Genomic DNA, 19,655 nt, shown 5'->3' on the forward strand with positions numbered 1-19,655 from the left:
GCTTTGATTCCCCATATGGGTACAATGTGTAAAACGCATTTCTTGGGTCCAGCCTCCGTAATATTGCTGGACTATTGCTAAAAGCGGCGTAAAAGTAAACTCACTAACTCATTCAGCCACCTCTACTGACCCTTTGAGTGTACCCCGTGCGACTCAGTACTCGTAGTGGGTCGATTTGCTGACAATGGCTCTTCAATGTACATCGTCGGATGGCCGTCGAGGACCAAAATCTTAATGACTGCTCTGTCTATCCATTTCTGCCGTTTCAATTGGGATACATGTGACTGGATGTCAAGTAACCGGGAACTAGCGACATGAGCATGTCAATATTACTTCTATGCACAAAAAGCCGCACGTCACATTTATGATAGATCACTCTATTTATATAAGTGACGTGCGTGTAGATTTATGGTCTATGTATAACCTACATAGCGATAACGGGTTCCTGTGCTTCTATAAATTCTTCATTATCGTACAGTTATTTTTATTACGCACATATCAGAATTATATTAGGCTTAAAACTTTTTGCATACTTCTTCGGGGCGGTGGGGTAGTTGGGGTGGCCTAGTGTTTAATGCGTTCGCTCGTCAGGTCTACGACCCGGGTTCGATTCCCCACATGGGTACAGTGCGTGAAGGCCATTTCTGGAGTCCCCGCCTTGATATTGCTAGAATATTGAAAAAAGTGGCATAAAGCTAAAGTCACTCTCTACAGAATTATTCGGCGTCTTTGAGTGTGTTATACTGTTGCAATCCTTAGTAACAATTGTTCTTGTGCAGTGATAATTATGTGCACAGATTCTGTGACGATAATAAAAATCCAGGTCTTCAAGCACCTCGTAAACACCGTCCCAAACTGCATCATGTCCGTTCATAATGAAATGAGGTCCTACAGCGGTATTTCAGTCACTTTGTCATGGTATATCTCAATCGTTATTGATGGACAGGTGTCTGTCAACAAAACGTGATCATTAGCAAACGCACAGTAGTATATGTTTATGTTTGGCTCACGACTGTCACGTTGTAGGAGACAAGCCAGCAGGCTTTTATTACAAGCGCGACTGTCGGTAACTGCTGTTGGGATCTCAGCGCTCGCCCTTGACATACAACAGTAGTAAGTTTCATTTGACTTTTGTTCTGTTTTAAATAAAAGTTCAGATACATTTTGTCGCTTGTTCTTCCGTGCAGCTTTGCAGACTGAATGAAATTACCCTCTCAAACAGAATGTTTAAGTTCAAATGTATGTTATCGTTGGACGTAAAACATATGTATCTATGAATCTATGTATGTAGGCAGCGTAAATGTGCTGAACTTAACTGGAACAATGGACTTAGCAGAGGGTTCGTTAGGTTATGGCAAGGGTTGTGGCGCTTTAATTGACTATTATATACATATTATTTTCATTATTGGTTGTTGTTCAAATTTGTCAATAAGCTTACGGCAGTTGAAATTGAAACTTTGACCGACAAGCAGTCGGGAACAGTTGACATGTGGGTCAACGGTTTGGCCTATGCACACCTAACATCTTACACTGTAGAATAAACAGAAAGGACAATTTAAAATCTGATTTGTTTAAAACAATTATATACACAAGGAGGAAAATAGAAATTATGTAGGATGTATTCATCATCTTTTTGTGATGTGGAGTTAATTAACACACACACACACACACCCTGAACACATGCACGCCAAACATTGTGCACAACACACACACACACACACACACCCTGAACACTACGACACACATTCACAGAGGCACTACAACTGACAAACACACATGTATAAACAAACAAACACCTCATAATACATCATACATTTACATGCAGCAATATTTACAGATACACAACTATGCATCAGACACTTTTGGTTTAGGCCAGCCACATGTAAAAGACAACTTCTGAAGATCTAACAATTACTCGTCTCATATGTCAGGATTATACACGTACAAATAACTAACTGGCAATTACCAATACAACCAATTACTGACACAACCAGATTTGAACTGCTTGTGCCAGCCGACTTCATGATGCTGTTGTAGTAAGTCTTGTTTAATTCACATAAAAGGTTGATGTTATATCACATGCAGAAGAAGCAACAGATTGGAGATTACTTATTTCCTTGTTTGATGGGTGGCAGACAACAGTCCACATAAAAGGTTCAGCATGTGTCTTCCTCATCAGCAATACCTGTATATTGCTCTCCCTCCTCTCTCAGATCTGACTCATCATCTTCAATGATATCATCTTCTTCCAGGTGATTAATGTTTTCATAGTCTAATACCTCTTGCAACAAGGAGTGCGAACAGTTGTCAATACCAACCCCAACGATGTCTGTAAACATTGTGAGAACTGAAAATAGACCAACAAATTTCTCAAATACATTAGAGCAAGTTTGCATTTGTATTTCAAGAAATAAACCTTCTTGAATATACAAAAACTTTTCTACTCTTTCACAATGAGAAATCAGATGCTGGAGAGTCCTGTGCTGGTCCAAATACCAGGACAAAACAGATTTCATTTCCTGCTTCAAAAGATCCTGTTCTTCACTGGATCTTTTGACAAGGAAATAAAGCTGTATTGCTTCACTTTTGATAGGAGAGCAATCAGAGGTAAATTCATGCCATATAGGATGATTCAAATCTATGACTTGTTCATAGGTAAATTGCTCATGGTTCAATTCATTGTACTCTGCAATTGTTTTGTCAATGTAAGATCTTGAGGTTTTGAGTTGTCTTGACAGCCTAATGGCAATACTTTGTCCTCCTGAAAATAGAAGAAAAAAACAGAACAATTAGGTATGCAAAGTGTTTTGGCGATTCATGTTTTTTTGGTATGGAAACCGAATAGATATAATTGTGAAATAGTGATGAAACATTAAACTAATAATGATAGCCATAATCTGCAATTAGTTACTAAACAATATATTTATGCAAAAGATGAAAGCAAATCATAGAGATTTCTGGTAGAGCATCTGGGAGCTAGAGTACACTCTTCCTGTGAGGCAGTTCCATGCCTGTAACTGGAAGCCCTCGGGACTGGCATGAACCTGTCTTGTGTGATGAATCAGAAGACTGATTAATAGGTTTATCCAAATACGCATTCAACTGCCTGAAGATAAATGAGTATTAAGCCGTAAAAGGGACCCGAGGTGCCAGCCCAACCGTCCGGGTGGGCGATGAAGGAGAGAGTGACATTATGTCCGCTGGTCAGGTGAGAATATTGGCAGGAACAAGGCAAGATCCCTGTTTGGTTGGGTAAACTTTTGCCTGTTCTGGGGAACATAGGGACTGAGGTTTCCACTAAACCTTCGGAGGGAAGGGAAATAAAGCAATACATATGAGGACAAAATGCTGGACAAAATAAGTTAGGGATATTGGTATTTTTATGGTTTATATTTTATCAGTGTGTTAATGAATAAACAGATCATTATTCATAATTTAAAAATTTACATGCATCCCTTACTATTTTTTTCTCCAGTATATATTAAATAATATAATCATGTCTTAAGCCCAAAGTCACAAAATGGCATTATTTCATGGTTTTAAAAAACTGAGATAAAGCCAATGAACTGGCTTATGAATAACTTTACGTGAATACTTTCTGTTGAGTTCCTGCAAATAGACTTTTTCAATACACTGGTGCCTCAGTTTTGTTAGGAGAGACTTTGACTTTTTCTTATGTGCTGATGACAGAAGGGTAATGAACCGTTCACTTCCAGGTGTCAAGACACGAAGGTTCTTCTTTGTCTTAAGCCTTTCCAATTTGTTCTCTAATCTGAAACAATAAGGACAACATGCATTTTTCATCCCAAGTCATACAACCTCAAACAAAATGGGGTTTTTTAAAACACTAACTCGGGTGAGTCAATGAATGAATGTATCAGGCACATATATCATTATGTAATATGAGATACATGCCTTTGCTCTTGTTTTATTTTTCTTCTCACATTATGAGATCTGGATAAAAAGAATTAAATATTACACAACAAAGTATGCTTAAGTAAACTAAATGGTGCAAAGTATCAACCACTCACTAGAGTTTACATATCTATCATTGTGCTGTTATATAAGTGGAAGCAATTTGTTAATGCTGAATAATTAGTAACAATAATAATAATCCAGTACTGTAATTAAAAAAATGTAAGCTTCGACCAGCAGAACAAATGTCAGTCAAACTTTTAATCTCTGATGTCGTGAACAATATTATGTAAGGGAATGTAATTTAACTCCAAACAGTAAGCTCATCCAGGTTCTTACAAGTATCTGTACTTCCATTTGCATAATATTTCTTCCAAAGGCTGAATTAAACTCAAGAGTGTTACCTTGACCTTTCCCATGAACATGTCATCACCAGTATGCGAAATAGCCACTGGCCCACATATTGTTATGTGGGCTAGTAACTCTCGGGCATAGCTAGCCCGACTGCCAAAGGTGTCCTCCCATAAGAACTACAGCTTAAAACAACACATGCTATGGTTCAGTGCACAGATTAACTACATGCTGTCACCTGCGTCTGCTTAATGGATTTGCTCAAAACAAAACAAATAAAACATATATAACATTTTTGATGCGGCAGTTCATGATGGTTTTGATAGTAAATAGTTTGCCTCCACAAAATGTAAATTTGCAGTCTTCAGTTATGATTGAACAAGTTCCACATCGAGGTGTTTGACATTTTGTTACACTAACTGATAAATCTTTTTTTTATAGTATATCTTTTATACAAAATTGAAAGATTTGCTTTTATAATGGGCATATTTGTACAGTTATTTGGATTGTAAGAATGTCCATATCTGTATTTGTTTCTGTTGTTTTCATAAGTGTCTCTCTTGGGACTTTTACTGCTTTATGAACAGCATTTTCAACTACCTAAGAAGATGTCTTATATACCTATTACATATTAACTATTGTCACTAACTGTAACGTCATACACATGATGACTACCAGGCTACTACAGTTATACGTAACCTATGATGACACTAAGTTTTCATTGTACTCATTCGTTTATATTTCACCTTTACTACAATATACCTTTTCTCCAATATACTAAGCGTGGTTTGTTTGTTTTTTCTATCATTTGAATACAAGAACATTCATTAACTACAGCATACCCTTCTCTCTTGTCCTTTACCTTCCGGTTTTTAGATTACCTTTACAACAAAATAATTACTGGTCAATACGATTTTAAGCATGTAGTTCTTCTCGGAGAGCTGATGGGCTGTGCTCATTACATGCCATATGGGTGCCTCTATTCAGATAATTAATCCCTTATTATTCTCTGTAGTTAATTTGGGATGTAGTTCTTATGGGAGTAAACCCTGCCAGACAAAATTTGCAAACTATTTTGCGCACTGGTCATTATGGTTAGGTAAGGTATTTGTTGTATGGTATACTTGCCTGAGCTTGTCCAAATTTTCAGATGTGACACAGTACTCCTCCTCAGTGGAAAGGTGTTCTGAAAAGATAGTACCTTTAAGTGTTCAAAGATTAGTGTATTTATTTGCAAATATTTGCAGAATATTTCATATTTTTTGTGAAAAAGAAAAATTGTTTGGCCATTGAGTTAACAATGAAAATAAGATAACACAAAATGTGTGATACGCACCAAATTTGTCTTGAATGTTTAGGCCAAAGTGGAAAAGGGCATCACTTAGGAGATCAACCCTGTTTCCCGGAGTCATTTTCTTTGTGATTTTTCGAATTTGCCCAGTTACGACCACAGTCTTTCAAGACCTTCTCCATCTGACAGCCCGCCTCCTTCTGTCCTCCTTTGACTGTACAATATCTTTGAAAATAAATTTGTATTTTATGACAATATATGTTTTTGACAATAAGCACATTTCCTGTTTAAGTGAGTTTAGGTTTACGCCGCACTCAGCAATATTCCAGCTATATGGCCGCGGTCTGTAAATAAACAAATCTGGACCTGACAATCCAGTGATCAACAGCATGAGCATCGATCTGCGCAGTTGGGAACCGATGACATCTGTCAACCAAGCCAGCGGGCCTGACCACCCGATCCCGTTAGTCGCCTTTTACGACAGGCATGGGTTGCTGAAGGTACATTCTAACCCGGACCTTCACGGTTTCCTGTTTAAGAATAGCATAACTAAAATGATACAAAAATACAAACCTGGCAAGACCGTTTATGTCAATAGCTGTGACATATGGGCACAGATATCTTAATTTTGTTAACTAAGTAACTGTGATGTTGGCTTTTCTGAAAGAGAGAACATAATAATTCACACAGACTGATAATGAGAAAGGACTGTGTTTCAACGTTTGTCTGGATATTCACTACCTGCATTTTCTTAAGTTGGCTAACAGAGAGGTATATATAAGCCAAGTTATGTATTCAAAACTTAGCAGTATTTTGAATGAGATTAATAAAGTTGAGATTTAGGTTATCTGGCTAAAAGTGTGACAATACCACCATGCTATTGACCAATTTGAAATTAGTCAAACACATAATTTCTTACTTTTCCCCATGTTTGAGGCTGAAGAAAAGCTGGGGGAAGTCATGCCTACAGGCTGATCCAAATACAGCGGTTTCGGAAAGCTTTGCTGTCTTATGTTTTGCTCTTAAACTATTCCCTGCCTGGAATTCACTGCAATCCTGCCAGACATAAAAGTTAATAAAATTAAAATAATGATAAAATGTTCTTCTCTAACTCAGCCTAATATCTCAAGGTGTCAATACCTACCCCTCTATTCCCCTCACCACCTCGCTGGTCACCCTTCTACCTCTCAGCCCTAGTATTCTTCAAATTCTTCACATTACACCTACTTCTAACACACTATCACCATTCATGTTCTAGTGTTCACTAGTTCACCAGAGGATATCTATGTTTCACTTACCACATGAAGTTTTTTTGAATCACCACTGTATGATTTCATGTATTCATCAACTTCTTCTTGTTCAAGGAAAAAGGTGGTATGTTTTGATTTTCCCCATGAATAGCCTGAGGAAACCTTACGGACGAGCTGGAAATCAGCATAAAGGCTGATTATTTTTGTTGGCAACTGAAATTACAATAATAAAGATAAATGGTGAATTCTAAAAGTAGATAATTCTTACTTTACTTTAAATCTAACCCAACATTTTAAAAATTAATTTGTAGCCAACGTGTTTCCAGATACTCCGTGCTTTTTGAAGCAACTATAGATATTTTTGTTTACCAAAAGTGTGTGTAGCTGACACTTGGGCAGTTCAACCCACCTATCATTCTGTCAACCAACTTCACATGAATAATTTGGAAACCTCACTCCCCTTTATACTGCCAGCTAATAACCTGCACATTTAAAAACAGCTCCCACATACTAAACCTATGCCTTAAACAGTTTGTTAAATTTGAAATGTATAAACTGGCTATTTTTTTATATTCCACTGTGATGAATCTTAATGTTAATTAAATATGTGTTTTCATCAACTGACAAAGAAACTGTTTGTTTGAGAATTATGTATAGACCACAAACATTTCAAATTTATGCTTTTTAATTATAACAAAATCAGATTGGTAATAAAATTTAATTTAAAATGACATACTTTGTAGCAGGCTGCACATTCTGCTCCATTACTGAGTTGAGGGTGGAATTAGTGTGTAAATGGTTCATGTTGTACTGGGAACTATATGAATTCCTCCAAAGTTTCTTTCATAGGAACTTTATATATGCTCTTCACCTAATGAACAAAAAAGTTAAACAAGAGAATATTATTTACACAAAGATTTAGTTAAACAAGATACACCTTCCTCATATAGATTGTTCAGTTGACCTCAAAGGTAAGCAGCATGCTCCACAGTTGTACTGAATTAAGGGGAAGAGATAATTGTGTAATGCCAATAATATACTGCCATGGTAAAAAATAAAATAGGTACTATGATATGAACAGTGTTACGAGTGACGGTGTAGTAAAGGGGTGTACCACAAATCCACTCGCACAATTATATGGATTACACAGACTATTTCCCCACAATACCAGAATAACAGCTTCTGTAGCAATAATTCAAGTTTATAATGCTTTCTCTATAAGCTGGAAAATTCCAATTAATATTACAGTAGTGCCCTGAAGTGAATGACCCTCAGCTCAAGCTTATTGTCTATTTGCATTAAGTATGCTTATCAATATATAAAAGTGTGCAGTATATCTTCAAACAATCATCATTATGGCTGACACCAGTACATTTTCAAGGACTGTATTTTGTTCTACAGATTTATGATATTATAAGTATACACTGGCATATTCTTTTCCCATGAAAATTATTATGTATGAACATCATTGCCTCGGCTCTACACACACACGCACGCACGCACGCACGCACACACATAAGCACTCCCATTAGTGCATCACTGTGTGTTGCAAATAAACAAAGTCTTAAATGTTGGTCACTGGTAGCACTTGCAACATGTAAGCCAGAAATGTGTACTTGTCAGCTTCTTCTTTCCCTCCTCATCCTAGTAAAAGTACACATAAGATTAATGGACAGACAGAAAAGGACAGATGCCACTGAACATAAATTCACAGTAGAGCAAGCCTAAGAGGAAAACAAATATCACAGTTGAGAACATGATTGTATTACAATGATAAAGATATTACTTTAACAGACATGTAACCACAGAAATGATAAGTGTTACTTAAATCAATGAAACTGAAACAATCATCATGTGACAATCGCGTCATTATTCAATCTGATTGGCTAATACAAACTAACAAATTACCATCCAGTAATAGGACCTCTCCTGCAAAAATATGCAGAGAAACCACAAAGCAACATATTCTTTCACTGCAAACCTATATACTGAATTACATTCCAAGTGATGGAGATACAAGTCATAATGAGCGTGTCCAATATTCTCTGTAATAAAACTCATGGTTACGCTATGAGATGCTTTATAATGGCTTTCCCTCTTTAAGCTATACTGAATATCTGCCATATAATGAAAATTGTAATAGTAAACATAACTGACTCAACACTTAAGAGATGCAGTACTTTTCAATAGTTATATGGTGATGCATCTTAACAAATAAATTGTACCTACAGTAAATACACTCATTTTGGCCTTTTACTTTCATTTGTGCAATTTCATGGATTGAATAAACTCAGAAAGAAGTAACCTCAAAATAAATAAGGCCTTGATGCTGCTTTGGGAGCCAAGCACTCGGGGATTCACAAAAGCCTTTGACAGAAACATGACATTCCACTGACAGTCCGTGAATCCACCTGAGAAGGTCTGTGTGGAAAGCCAGCTTTGGGTGCTTTGGTGAAGCTGGCCAGAGATTGAACTTGATAAGAGTGATTGGCTCCAATTCACATGTACAGAACTGAAAGCGCCGAATATGCTGTCTTCCTGGAAACACAGCACAATAAGTGAAATGATTGAGTCATGTGATGATAAGACTTTGGCTAACAGTTTGTTTTATGAGCAGCATTTGTTGTTTAAGATAGTTTGTAAGATGTAAGACAAAATCAGTTGTTCAATTGTGTCATTTGAGCATGTTTTAAACATTTTTTTATACTAAGTATATAATGATACCTTTGTGATCAACGACCACCATGTCCTTTTCATAGCTACAACCTTGTGTTGTGCAGGCTGAGCTCCATACAGGGGTGTCTTGAGAAACACTGACGTAAGTGCCATTCTAAAAACAGATAATGAATTCTGGTAACAACTTAAAACAGGAATACCAAAATAGGAAGGTAATAATGCTAGATCATGGTTGGTTTGATGAAATACTTTTAGTTGTACAAAAATGCAAACACTAAGGGATGAATAATTGCTGGTGTATAAAGGTGTGGTGTGAAGTGTGTGTGGGGTGACATGCGAATGAACTCGGAATTCATATTAGTGGGTTAAGTTCTTAAATTTACAAAAGTGGTACAAACAACATGGAAATGTTGTGAGTTGAATTTTAGACACAATGTGAATATGCTTTACTACATGTAGGATTTATTTATGTTTCGGAGAAAACATTAAAATGAAAAGCAACAATGTTGAAATTACAGGTGCCCCAGCTAACATCACGTATCTGGGCCAGTACTGGCATCGTTCTGGTCTGTACCGTTGGTACAGGCATAATGTACGACAGTATAGAGCCAGTACTGGACCAATAATGCTTGTTTTCTGTTAGTGGCCCATTACAGGCAAAACTGTACTGGGCCACATTTGGGTGGTTACCGTAAATACTGCACCGAAAACTGTACCAGCCTAGTACTGGCCCAGTACAGACAGTGCACTTCGTGTCTGGTGAATTGTGGGGGATTATCTCAGGACCATGTCGTCTGCTCAACAGAGGTGTCCAAAAGGTTGAGTGAGACATTTTCCACATTTCTGAATGCAGATTGAATTAATGTGACACTAAAAAGTAACGGTATTTGTTGTGAAAACTTATAGAGACTACTTTTTCAACTAAGTTAAAGTGTTGAGCTAAAATATCAACAATAACATGCAGTACGAATTTCGCTGGGAGAAGGGCATTTTGAAACATTCAGTATGTACATGTATCTTGTTAGATCATGGAAAACCTGTTGACATGCCTTATTCAAAAACATAAATTCAAAATATGGACTATATTATAGTATTGTTTGATAATCATGTCATACTGGACAAATTGAAAGATTGCATAGTGAATCAAAATTTGAAAATACTTAAAAAAGAGACTATCAGGTGAATTGGATTCTGAAACTTCTTTTGAACAAGCTCATCCAGAAGGACAAGGAACTGTGAATGAAAGAATGACGCATCATGTTTTTGTCTTGTTTCGTGAGTTAAGCTCATCTGGATAAACTTGTGTTTTGTTGTATTTTAACGAGACCGCTGTTAATTAATTAGATATACACGTGGTCTTATAGTATGAACACAACAACCAAACTGTAGATCTTGAAAACGACAATTAAATGTTAATGATGGTGACGGTTAATTAGCTATAGGTGAGGTGAAATTGGGTTTAACGTCGTGCTTGAGAATATTTCGCTCATATGACGACGTGCATGCGTGTGTATGTGTTTGTGCGGCTGCTTGTACTAGCCCAGACTTAAGTTGGTTTTATAGTGCTAGCCCACTGAGATACCATGCCGCAGTGAAGCATGAATACCCCACTCAGACACATTATACTGACTCCGAGGCGACCAGTCCTTGTTGTACCCATTAATGCCGAGCGCCAGGCAGGGACCAACAAGTACCATATTTTAACGTATTTTGGTATGACGCGGTCGGGGATCGAACCCGCGACCTTCCGCTCTCCGGGCGGACGCTCTTACCACTACACCACGGAGGCGGTCAATTAGCTATAGACGTAAGACTTATAGTATGTACAGAACAACCTAACTTTAGAACTTGAATCGGCACCGCTGATGGAAAATGCGTTAGCACTGACAAAGTCGAGTCCTATGAGTTTGAACATCTCGTCAAGGAGTGATGCGCGTACGTTAACGCCGTTCGAGTGCTTTCACTTAAGTTTAAAATGTCCTACCTGTGTGACGCGTGTTCTGGTCTGCTACCAGTGGACGCAAACGGTGAAGATTATCAAGGACTATTTACTTGTGTGTATTGCAAGACCAAATTGAGATACACATACCATCGATTTTTTACGCATACCAACAAGTGTGTTGTAAAGAAAAAAGTGTCTTCTAAGAAGATACACTCATGCACGTGTAAGAGAGTGCACTACACGGACTAACCATGATATACACAAGACATTTTGGTGTCGGTACTGAGACTATAGACTGATGTCATTCCGCTAGCGCAATCTGTCACTGTACATATCAACCAAAGCTCCGAATATTCTCGAGTGAATACATATACACAACTATTCAACATCAACATTCAACAACAACCAACGAAAGGTACTGTTAGGAAGTGGATATTTTTTCCCGCAGCATTCGTTCATAATGTTAGCGGACGTATGGTTTATATGCGCGCCCATCCATAATTTCAAAAGCGTCAGGAACGCCAAAACAGGGTCTTCATCGGTGGGACTCTGTAAGGAAAAAAGAAACATGTTCAAAAGTCTTATCATGCACGGGTTTCCACAACACCATCATCTGAAGCAATGTCCTATAGACACGAATCCTAACCAGATCGCAGGAAAAAACAATCCCTACGACGAATACCAGAGCACGGGATTGAGCGCTCATCAAAATCACAAAGCATTGTGAGGTAAGACATATTTTATCGTTACACAATATGAGATGTCCTTGTTATTTATATCAATCGAGATACAGGAATGGTACATAGCATCAATAGTGTAGCATCCTATACGACAGTTTCCTTTGTCATATTAGTCTGTGGAGCAGAAAAAAATCTTCGTTGCATGGGAAGGTGCTATGTTAAATATTCGTATAAATGCGCTTCTTCTTTTTTTTTCGTTTTTTTAATCACTACATAAAAATCTTTAGTAGAAGAGATAATTGGTGTGTGTGTGTGTGTGACATTATGATAGATGAATCGAGCATTATGTTACATGAATAATTATGCATTGGAAGATAATACGTACTTTACGAAAATGACCGCCTCCGTGGTGTAGTGGTTAGAGCGTCCGCCCGGAGAGTGGAAGGTCGCGGGTTCGATCCCCGACCGCGTCATACCAAAAGACGTTAACATATGGTACTTGTTGGTCCCTGCCTGGCGCTCGGCATTAATGGGTACAACAAGGACTGGTCGCCTCGGAGTCAGTATAATGTGTCTGAGTGGGGTATTCATGCTTCACTGCGGCATGGTATCTCAGTGGGCTAGCACTATAAAACCAGCTTAAGTCTTGGCTAGTACAAGCAGCCGCACATACACACGCATGCACGTCGTCATATGAGCGAAATATTCTCAAGCGCGACGTAAAACCCAATTTCACCTCACCTCACCTCACCTCACTTTACAAAAATCGTTTTCCATGCCCGCGTCCTATACCAGGCTCTTTCATCCATGTCACCCGCCGTGATATTGCTGGAATATTGCTAAAAGCGGCGTAAAACTAAACTCAGTCAGTCAGTCATCCATGTCACTCGTCGTCCAACAACTCTGTCCATTTCGTTCCGTGATGGTGGTGATGAAGGAGGATGATGATCCGGTGGCGATGCATCATCCGGTGACGTGTGGCGAAGACGAGGAGGTGACAAAGACGCCCTCGTCAGAGCCTCCATACCGTTGTACATTCATCTAATGTAAGAGATACTAATACAGGATGTGTAACCATATATATATATATTTTTTTGTTTTGTTTTGTTCGCAGTGCTGATCATCACGACGGTCAACGAGAATAGACCCCATAAGGCGCCATGACACTAACGCCATGGCCGTGCTAAGTAAACACCCCTTCGAAGAAAAATCACCATTAACGAGGAGTGTTGCTGGAGTAAAGAAAGGGACACTGACTGAAAAGTTCAATACACTAGTGCGATTCACCATATGTCGCAACCTATAGTTAATTCTCTCGATGGCATTATTTCAAGCGGTAAAAGCACTCTTCTACGCAACGACACGGATGATATCAGTCAAGAAACGAATAGAACATTATGTCTGTTCGAACCAGTAGACTATTTTTCGGGAAGTGAATGGAATCCAATGGAACAGTTCTACACACACCCTCAACTGAACTCCACTGCATTTCAATTGCACGTACTGGATTCCATCAGTAAAGCATATCGTGAGAATCCCATAGAGGACTATGATGTCGTTTTGATGGAGAGAGGTATCCATTCGGCTAAGGTATTCACCAAAACTCTGTGCAAAATGCACAACATGACATCATTCAGTGAGCGTTATGTCTTGAGTAAAGCAGAGGAAACTAAACTAAACTTTCCACAATGGAACTGTAACTACGTATTCTTTTTGGATACTCCACTGTCAGTATGTACCAACAGGAAAACTCTCAGAGATCGAGTTGAAGAACGAAGCATTGAGCAATTCGAACTATATTAATATCGCTTACGCGATGAATACTTGGCATTCAAACATGAATTTAAAAGAGAAAAAAAAGGAGACGAATCAGTTAAAATATCGGTGGAAACAAATCTGAACAAATTGAAGGAACAGCTATCAGAGTGGGTACATACAATACATCACATCGCTCGCGATGAACTGTAGATATACATGGAATCAAGTAGCAGTCGTGATTATAATAGACAGTGAGGGTGTGTATTCATCTAAGGTAAGCGATACAAATACAGGATGTGTAACCATATATTCTACAACAACAACAACAACAACGTCTGAAGGTAAGAATTCACATTTATTATTATTATTATTATTGTTATTATTTACTTGTAATACTGTGTTTCATTTTGTACTTATAAATCACAACCACATACTCACGCGCGCAACACACACACACACACATCGCATAAAATATACATGAATAAACACGAATCTAGTATACATTCGCGCACATACAATGTCATATCACTTATTTATCCATGAATAAACTCGAATCTAGGTACGTGGACCTAGCTAAGGAGCGCTCACGTCAATAATAGCTTAGACGGACCGGTGGTACTCTGTGTCGCGTAGAACGACGGAGTCTTTGGGGACGGTCCGCTGCAGCAGTGGGGCGATGTTGTCTTCGTCTAGTGGGGAGAGGTGGATCTACCGCGGTGTGAAGTCTCCGTTCTATCTCTCTTCTAATCCAATCCAATCCGCGGTAGATCACGACCTCAAGGAAAACACCGCCGCTCCCACGAAGCAGAAGAGTACGTCTTCCAAATAAGAAATCAGATCCCCACTTGGCTATTACTTGAATATTTCTGTGATGCAAAACCACTCACACTTTCCGAGGCGGTGGGTTAGCATAGTGGTTAAAACGTTCGCTCGTCACGCTTAGGACCCGGGTTCGATTCCCCACACGGGTACAATGTGCAAAACCCATTTCTGGTATCCCCCCGCCATGATATTGCTGGAATGTTGCTAAAAGCGGTGTAGATCTAAATTCACTCACTCACATGAAACCAAGTGGTAAATTATGTTTGTCAGCAAATTTTAGCTGAAGTTCCCAGGCTGGATAATATTACGTCACATTTATTTTTTTATTTTTTTATTTTTTATTTTATTTATTTATTTATTTATTTATTTATTTATTTACACTTTTCGTGTCCTTCGTTTTACTTTTCATGTCTACAGGAATCAAATTTTGAAACACACACCCACCCCCACCAAATGTATTCCCATCCCTCTCTCCCTTAAAACCCATTTCCTATACCATGACAATATGAAACTGTGGTTCACCAAGTCACACGCTGGTCAAGAGCGCGGCCCACGCGGACTCATGACAACACGCCACGCGGAAATGAATTAGTCCTTGACCTTGTTTGATGAGTCAGTCCTTTGTGCGCTGGCTATATTGACATTTACATGATCTATTTCATGCATATATAACTGCATAGTATAAAATGAATACATGCATTTGATCTGTCCACCAAACGTCATTTCATTCATTCGTTCTGGGCGGTTGGGTAGCCTAATGATTAAAGCGTCCGCTCGTCACGCTGAAGACCCGAGTTCGATTCCCCACATGGGTACAGTGTGTGAAGCCCATATTGCCGGAATATTGCTAAAAGCGGCGTAAAACCATACTCACTCACTCACGTAATCACTGGTAGTGTTCGGAACGGAAAACAATCAACCCACTCACTCACGCCGCACTACTCTACGGTTTAACGTTATGATATAACTGATATGACGTTAAAAGCAATCACAACCGCACACGCACGGACGCATAGACACGAACGCATGTACACATACGCACACACTCCCACACGAACTCACTCACATAAGCATGCACACTGGGAATTGAGTGGAGCTATTCGAGGAACGAAGCAGGTGTCACTGGTATACAAAAAAACCCGACCTTATATAAAAGACGAGGATCTGATTTTCCAAGTGCTAAACACACTCAAACCAACACGCAGTGGTGTACGTGTAATTACTGACCTGAGCAAACTCGGAATAATATTGTTGAAAGACTGTCGAAGTAATGAACAGCCTTAGCAGAAACCATTCCGACCGTAATTAAGCATGCTGTTGACCTAGATTCGATTATTTAAAGACCGCCCTTAAATAGCTGGAATATATATAACGCGTGTAACAAACAAATAAAAAGTAAAAAGAATCGCACTTATGCCATGGCGTCTCCGCTTGAAACAGTTGTAACACCCAAAGAGATGATACCCTTAAACGTTGACCATTTTGATGTTACCCTCTATCACGGGTTAAACCCGTGAATAATGCAGTTTATTCCTGGTTCTTTTCATATAAACCTGAAGGCTGCTTATCACAAGGCTGTCTATATATTAGACATTTCTTCTTTTCCCAGAATAACTGCATTTGAGGTTTTTGTTTGCTCCCAGGTTTTACTTTTCGTAAGTAAGACCTATTTCCCGGTTTTACTTTTTGTAAGTAAGACCTCTTCCCAGGTTTACTTTTCCCCAACTTTATATTAACATCAACATTCAAATTCAGATGATATGTTAGTGTTTGAAATCAATTGAAAAATATCGTCAAAGATCAACTTAAATGTCCAAATGTTTTCCCTAGCAGAATTAGAACCGCATATTTCAGATTCGTAAGAGGACGCTCTACCTCACAGCCACCGGGCCGACAAAGAACGAGGGTTGAATTATGTATTTATAGTTAGGCCTACTGTCATTCAGTTGATTTTACTAGAGCTTCAGTTACTGTTATGTAGCTTCATTACAGGATCATCTAATTATCCATCATTGACGGTTTATATGTATAATAAAACACTCCTCCTCGGTTATGGTTGGGAAAGTAAGCCCTCGACCATCGGGTGGAGAGAAGTAAGACCTCGAGCGCTACGCGCTCTCAGTCTTACTTCTCCCCACCCTCCGGTCTCGCGATCGGGTCTTACTTTCCCAACCATAACCTCGAAGTCGTGCTTTATCCTACACATATAAATCCATCTGTATTTACATTCAAGCAGATGCTATGCACCAAAAATATGAACGTTATTAAAAGCCTGGTAATCTACCTGAAGAGAAATCTACCTATTTGACTGCTATATATTGATGCATTATATTTATGCATATGTATTGTATGCACACAAACAAACAATTATGTATTTTTTGTACTCAGGGCTATGATCCTTTATACGAAATAAACTCTCTCTCTCTTAGAACCATGTTCAAAATTACATTTGAGGATCATCTCCATCTTGACACAAAGTTACATTCATAATAGATATTAAATTACTTTCCAACAAGCATCCAACTGTAACATATGTTATATTTGGGATTACCCTTTCTTAGTAAAGTACATATTCTAACTTAGTGTCGGAAATAGAAAAAAACTGTTTTTTTCACTTTTATATCTACAATTTAGTTAGTTAATATGTGAAAGTGTGAAATATCTGTTAAACTAAGTTCGGCCTAACTACAGGCTCAGTGGGAGGGAGATAGGAAATGTTAAAGAAGGATTTTACTGAGGAGAGATTAGTGCAGAAATGAGCAATGCGTTTTTTTTCAAAGTCTGAAGCGACTTATTTGGAGCAGACCATGGCTTTATGCAAATTAGTCTGCGATGATATTGTATAAAAAATGACACTTTTTGACGCCGCACTCAGGAATATCCATTATGAAAAAGGTCTTAGTTTTATTATAAACTATAGCAGACGTAAAAAATAACAACTTTAATACTGAAACTATTAAGGATATAGATACCATTGAGTCTCACTATCACTATAAAAAGAAACAGGTAGGAGGGGTCGTCTCAAAAGCAACACCGAGATGGGTGTTGCTGACAGTAGTTGGGGTCGGGCTTGGGGATAGAGTCATTAGCTACGATTAGATAATCAATAGAGACATATTCAATACACATGAAAAAGCATAAAATATATCTGAGATGACGCCTTGTGTCTGTGGGCAGCACGTGCATTTCATGTCAAGTGAGTCGACGGTCCGTCGTCATACCTGGCTGAGCGATCTACTTGCCATCTATAGTCTGATCTATTGTTTTCAGCAGCTAACCAATATGGGTTATTTCGACATATGCTATTTGCAATTGTGTCAATTTTAGAGATACAGAGTAACAGCCTAAAAACAGTTTTTTCTATTTCCGACAGTACTTTAGTACATTTTTTGGGTTGAGTCCCATCCAGGATTCGAACCCACACCCTCAGAGTCAGGCACCAAATCGCCAGCACACACATTCAGCCGCCTAACCCGCTCAGTCACCGCGACTTCCACACATCAAAGCATCCAACTGCGCAGATACAGGAACAAAAGTTTTACTTTTAGCAATATTCAAGCGGGGACACTCGAAATGGGCTCGAAAAGGGATTTGGCGACGTGACGGGCGGACGCTCACAAGACCATCCCATCGCCCTTTCAGAGTTGGCTATTCTAGGCTTTCAGTGTGACTGTGGGTAAACAGTATTCAACAACCATTGATCTGCCTCAGTTCTGGAGTTTCATAAACTAAACGTTTGTACGTGAAAATACCACGTTGACTTAATAAACGTTTTGAGAAATCGAGCATCACTAGCCGAAAGTTAATGAAAATATAAAACATTGGTTTTATAAATGAGTTTATTTTTGCAAATATTATACGCAGTCTGGCTGACAAGTGATATTTTCATAAAGGCGAATGTACAATACATATATTGTGGGCACACATAGCTTAACAAAGCCAAATTACTTATAGTGTGACGTGAATCACAGATCCTGCAAACACACAGAACTATTCGATTCTGTTTATAAAATATTATGCAGTTTCATTCGATAATTCAATAATTGTGATTTTTATGGGTTTTTTAAATAAACGGGTTTTATCAAAATAAATATTGCCAGTTTAACGTCCCGGTTTGACGCAGTGCACATAAAAAGAAATGTCTGGGATTGTTACAGACAACACGTAAATGAAAGTTAACCACGTAATTGTTATAATTACAATATTAATGCATGCTTGCCTGATGCATGATGATGCATTCAGTTAAATATCGTTTCCTGTCATATGGTCTAAAGTGACAGAAGTAAAGATCAGACTTTCATCCTCTTGTAAATGTATGCATGATCAATATTTAATAATAGTAACAAACGCATTTATATATCCCCTGCTTTTAAATAAAAAAAATGTAGATACATTTCAGCCAAAATGATAATCACAGTTCACTTTGTCACAACAAAGATGAATCCAATCCCACAATGATTAAGGACTGCAAAAAGAGGTCAAAGGAGGTGTATAACCCTTTAACAATCACAGGTCGCAGAGTTGGTGATTCAAGAACAGGTTACAGTGATGATGTATAAAACCTTTAACAAACACAGGTCACAGAGGTGGTGTTTCAAGAAACAAACATCACAGAGGTGATGTTTCAACAAATTTAACACAGTTCACAGAGGTAATATTTCAACAAACAAAGGTCAGAGATTTGGGGTTTCACATGTCACAGAGTTGATGTTTTAGGAACAGGTGGTGGAGGTCCTGTCACAGGTCTTGAGATTGTCGTTCCACACAAGTGTAGGTGGGCAGGGGCGGTTGTCGATGAGCGTGCCACCGTTACATGTGGCGTAGACGTTGCAGCCGTTGCAGGATTGGTAGTCACCGCTGGAGAGGCCGCTACAGGAGCTGACACAAGGGTTTCTGAAGAAGAAATAGGTAAGTGTGCATTGCAGTTTCGTAACATGAATTTAGCAGTCGTTTAAGTCTATCTTTACGAA

The 19,655-nt window shown here is 38.5% G+C and overlaps 1 pseudogene; it reads right to left on the reverse strand.

Moving 5' to 3' along the window:
• Positions 1-2,137: 2,137 nt before the first annotated feature.
• LOC124266454 lies at positions 2,138-13,130 on the reverse strand (annotated as a pseudogene).
• Between the last annotated feature and the right edge of the window lie 6,525 nt (positions 13,131-19,655).

This window comes from Haliotis rubra, unplaced genomic scaffold, assembly GCF_003918875.1.
Source record: "Haliotis rubra isolate DU_JTF1 unplaced genomic scaffold, ASM391887v1 Scf1258, whole genome shotgun sequence".
In the NCBI taxonomy this organism is placed as follows: domain Eukaryota; kingdom Metazoa; phylum Mollusca; class Gastropoda; order Lepetellida; family Haliotidae; genus Haliotis; species Haliotis rubra.